The 5,071-nt window shown below is 54.1% G+C and overlaps 1 protein-coding gene across 1 annotated transcript in view; it reads right to left on the bottom strand.

Annotated features, from left to right (window-relative positions):
* Positions 1-3,178, bottom strand: part of Bdkrb2 (bradykinin receptor B2) — a 22,750-nt gene extending 19,572 nt beyond the window's left edge. The window contains exon 1 of the mRNA XM_010609147.2: positions 2,821-3,178. The gene's annotated coding sequence lies outside the window, so the exon portion shown is untranslated. The remainder of the gene's footprint in view (positions 1-2,820) is intronic.
* Positions 3,179-5,071: the final 1,893 nt, after the last annotated feature.

Here is a 5,071-nt window from a genome sequence, read left to right as displayed (position 1 = left end):
GTGGCCCTAATGTGTTTAGTTGATTCCAAAAGCTTCCATGAAACAGAGCTGGGGAACCCAACTCTGGGCTGTGGGGAGTAGGAGGAAGGGCCTGGGAGGGAGGCTTAGGGGTTCAGGAGCAAACCCTATCAAAAAAAGAGTATGGTTTGAGGCCTGAGATCCCTGGAGATGTCAGTGAGTCCTTGAGTATCCAGACCTCCTCTCGGAGTCCTCAGAGCTGAACCCTACACCTGCCAGGGTGCCCCACCTCCTGGTGATTCTGGTCTACAAGCTCCATCTTTTCGCCCTCTAGAACACCGCAGTCCCCACCTTGATGACAGGGACAGGGGAATGCCTGACTCCGTGGTTTGTTCTGGAGAGCAGCCCTAGGGGTGCTTTGAGGGAGCAGAACCCCCCTCCCCAGAAAGCCAGAGCAACCAGGAGGAGACTGTCAGCTTCACCCTCATTCTCAAGGCACAGAGGAGCTGTGGGCATTTAGCTAGGATGGGACTGACAGCTCCAGACTCCGGCAGACTCTGAGGGACAGAAGTGGCCCCGCTGCTCAGTGGAGTTGGGCTGCCCTTCAGTCTGACAGCAGAAGCTCCTGAGATGGAACAGGCTGCCAGCAAAGTCACAAGCTCCCTGTCCCCAGATACTTGAGCCTGCAATTCCTGGGCTTAGTGGACATGGGAGGTGATGGTTCTGAGCTCAGGGCCTCAGTAGGGTCTGACCACGGGGCTTGGGACCCTGAGGTCCTATGAGAACCTTGTGCATCCTTCAAGAGATGCCTCTAGCAATACTTAGGGTTAGGTTCATAGCAAAGCTGTCAGGAAAGGCAGAGTTCTCCTGCCCCGCCCCAGTACTACCACCTCTCCAAGGGTCACCGTCCCCTGTCATGGTGTGTTCACTGCAAAGATGAAATGACAAAGATGCACTGCTGCCTCCCAGAGCCTTCAGCAGCCTTAGGGCTCAGCCCTGGCATTGGCATTGGCCCCTTTCCCTCTGTGGTGGCATAAATGTGTGACCCGAGGTTCCCATGCCCAACACCGTACAGAGTGGCACAGCCCTTAAGCTTCTCTGCACTCTGCTAACCCCTCGTTTTCTGCTCTGGCCACCACTGGTCTTAGTCTCCATGGCTTGGCCTTTCCAGGATGTTGCACAGTTGGATTGGTACAGTGTGCTGTCCTTTCTGTTTGCCTTCCTTCAATCAGTGACCAGCTCTGTGCACTTCCCAGGCCAGTGCTGTGACCAGCACTCCCTCATTTATTCACTCGGCCTCTGGTCATTCAGAGAGTGCCGGTCAGCACTGTTTGGCGGGGCACACTGGTCACCCAGATGGACACTGTGGTCCCTGCTATCAGCGGTGCAGGACTTGCTGCTGCCTCAGGGGCCTCACCCTGAGCACACACTGCACAGATGACAGAGGCATCTCTGACATTGCCCTGGGTGCTGCTGAGCTGTTGACCCAACCAGTCACCATGTTGGCAGAGGGGACAGGGCATGTGGTCCCCTGTTGGAGCTCCGTGGCCAGCATTGGCCAGGTCTGGTCGGAGCCAGAGTCCTTGGCTCCTCCTGCAGGCTAAGCGGATCATCTGAACCTCCCTGGACCTGCAGGCAAGAGGGATGGGCATCCCAGACGTCCCCCGGACTCCGCAAGGGCTTGCCCAGGTTGGTTTGCTCCCGACCTAGGGTAGCATCTGCACAGGGAGGGCAGCAAGTTCAGGACAGAGCTGGTGGCTGGCGGCACCCATGCCTGGTTTGGAGTGTGCCCCATACCCTCCTCTGGCTGCCCCCCACTCCCACCCAAGCAAGGGGAAACAGCCAACTCCTCTCCACGCTCCTGAGGGTCACAGCATCACTGTCAGGGCGCAGAAAGGCAGAGCGTGTTTCTCTTCAGTGAAACAGGGGTGGGGACAGTGTCTTCTGGAGCAACTCATGCGGCCGTGCAAGGGTTCCTTTCACCTGAAGGAATGGAAGTGGGGTTGGCCCAGGAGCCCCCACTGCACCACAGCTGGGCCTGGGCACCCACTTCCTGTGGTGGCCGGTGAGTCAGGAGGTGCACCCCAACCTACCTATCCCACCCACAACTCCAGTACACATGGCAGCACACAAGCAGGAACCACTGGCTTAGCCGGGAGAAGTTTAGTCGTCTCTGTGGCCCAGGATGAAATAACTTGTCCAACAAAGTCACCCACAGGGAGAAAGCAGAGCTAGAACTCCAACCCAGGGCAGGGCTGTGCACCTCCTCTGCCCTGAGTCCAGGGTCATCCCCGCAGGGACACAAAACCTGTCTGAAATAAAGCCACTACTGCTATGGGTCACCACACATCAGCCAGAGCTACAAACCAGGACAGCACCAACTCAACCCTTCTGTCCCTGGAGGCAGGCAAGCAGAGTACTTCACAGGCAGAGAAACAGAAGCCCAGGGAGATCACAGAGCTATCCAGGGTCACGCCAGAACAGCGAGCAGCACAACTGTGAGCAGAAGCCTCATTCTGGAGTCCACACTCCACGCCCATCCCCGCTGCCCCTACCTGCTCCCTTCCTGTTCACCCAGCTTCCATAAAAATGAAATCACTGAATCACTCTTGCTGAACTCCAAGCAGAAAACAAACAAGGCACTTCCTTCTACCGGAGCCCTTCTCCCGGTCACTTGTCAGAACTAGGAAAGGAAGGGAGCTTTCCCCAAACTCCCCAGGGCCAGAGAGAAACCTCCAAGGAAGGAGGGAGTCAGCTCCCGCTGCCTGCCCTCCCTGGGCTGGGACCTCCCTTCCTCTGCAAAAGCGAGGCTGCTGGACCACCATGCCAGAGCCTGCCCGACACTCACACGCCGGCACTCACCGAGTCTGCAGCAGGCTGTGGGCTCCCTTCTGCAGCTTCTCCTCCAGCAGGCTTCTTGGCTCCGCTACTCTGGCTCCTCTGTCTCCACCCTCAGAGGGGCCCAGGAGCAGCGCAGCTCATCTTTCAAGGGCTGGGGTGGTGATGTCATCGACCTCCTAGGCATTTCCTCCTGCACCTCCAGCCCAGCTCCAAGCCCCTGCCCAGTGCCAGAGCCAGGCTGGCAGGGGCCGGGCTAGATGGCTGCAGCTCCCTCCCAACCCTGGGGGGCTCTGAGGGCCTCCTGGAGACGTTTCCGCATTTGCCAGAGGAGTGTTCTGTGATATAAACTGCCTGCCAGGTACAAACTTGGGCTGGCAAAAGTGTCCCAGCGCACTGCATGAATAAACATGTGTAATATAACATGTATTGCTTATCATTATTTATTTCACCAACTTAAATGTTCTGGTCTGAGTTTTTGGTGTAAACAGTGGGCATTTATAGAGAAGATGTAAACAGAAGGTGGCCAGGTGGGTGGGGAAGTTCTGGAGTCCTTTTTTTTGAAATACTGCACACATCTCCCAAGAGCAACAGTGGCAAACTTGGAAACATCTCTATGTCTTTTTCTCTGGTGAGGCACCTCTGGGCTCACCCGAGACCCTGGAGTTGCTCTAGTGAGACTCAGAAGTGGCCTCTGCGATGAGATGAAAATCCTCAAAGACCAGAATCCATTGTGATGTTTGGTAAACATCACTGAAAAGCTCCAAAAGACCGCTGTCCATCCTCACGAGTCTCTACCCACCTGCTGCCGTTGTTTGTTTTTAAATAAAAATGCTGTTTTGACTCAGCTTTGAACAGCAGATTGAGTTTGCATCCCAACCACTTCCCACCTCAGGCTCTCACGTCCTGGTCACTGTCCGGGCCAGGTAGCAACCACCACGGACAGCACCTGTGCCCTGGAATTGTGAATGTGCTCAGCTTCTCCAGCCCACAGGGAGCGGGAGGAACTGCGCTCACCCCACCTCACAGCTCCAGCTTGCTGCTACTGTCCCCATGTGCAAACCTGTGTGTCTGCCCCACCTGGCAGCCTTCTTTCCCTGGGAGGGAGCTGTAGGTCACAAAAGTTCCGCCTTTTATCTGTGCGCTTGTCATTATGTTGGGTCCCTCCAGGAGCAGAACTGCTAAGTCATTTAAAATAATTACTGTTCCATTTATTTACACTTATATCTAACTATTCCTCCACCTATTTTTCCATCTCCCCTCTGTTCATCTCTCCATCCACCTATCCACCCATCCTTCCATCCATCCACCCCACCCATCTACCCACTCACCCACCCATCCACCCATCCATCCACCCACCCATCCACTTACCCACTTAACCACATATCCATCTATAAGATACCCACACCCCCAGGCAATGTGCTCTTGGAGTTGAATGAACAAACATACTCCTTCCAATTCCTTATCGATGGGCAGAGCCAGGCTGGGGAGTCATGTCAAAGGACCCTGTGGATGCAGTGACAACCCACACCCCTCTCTCTCTCTGGACTAGCACTCTTTTGTGCTTTGTTTTTGCTATGGGAGAATTTAGCTAAACCCTTCCTGCTGGGCATGGGGGGCCCAGCCCAGTCTCTCATGCCCTAGTCTGACCCCTCAAAGCACAAGAGTGAGCTCTGTGCCGGCTTCTCGAAGTACAAGACAAGGTTATTTTGCTGAATTTGCACAGCCAACCAAGCCATTATCCCATTTTACAGATGAGGAAATGGAAGCTGAGAGGCTACTTGTCCTAATACCCGCTCTGGCCACTGCCTTCCCTCAGCGCCTCTCCAGGTAAGTGACAGCCAGGCCTAGAACCAATGACATGTTTTATGGGCCTCAGCAAAAAATGAAACGTGGGGTCCCTTCTTCAGAAAGCAGGAGAAAACTGCCATTACAAGTATCCAACTCTTAGACTTTTGCCTTTCTTCTGTGGTTTCTCTCCAGGAATTGTCACGGAGTTCTGTTTTGTTAATGGTCCAGGTACAGAAAAGTTAAACATTTAAATCTATATAGCATGGGTTTTTAGCGTTTGTCTTTATGTTGTGATTCTAATTTTAGACACAGACATCAGCGTGTTTGATTCATGTGTGTGGACTCACTGCAGTTGAATGATCCATAGTTCACAGCTCCTTTGTGTGTTTTCGTCTCACCAGGCCAGGGAAACCAAGAAACCAAGAGCCCTGTACTTCTTTCCCTTCCAGATGGAAAACTCTACCACCGAGAGAAGAAGAAGGGG

Source organism: Fukomys damarensis, unplaced genomic scaffold, assembly GCF_012274545.1.
Source record: "Fukomys damarensis isolate Sample0158 unplaced genomic scaffold, DMR_v1.0_HiC HiC_scaffold_21, whole genome shotgun sequence".
Lineage (NCBI taxonomy): Eukaryota > Metazoa > Chordata > Mammalia > Rodentia > Bathyergidae > Fukomys > Fukomys damarensis.
This window is presented reverse-complemented; position numbering and strand designations above follow the sequence as displayed.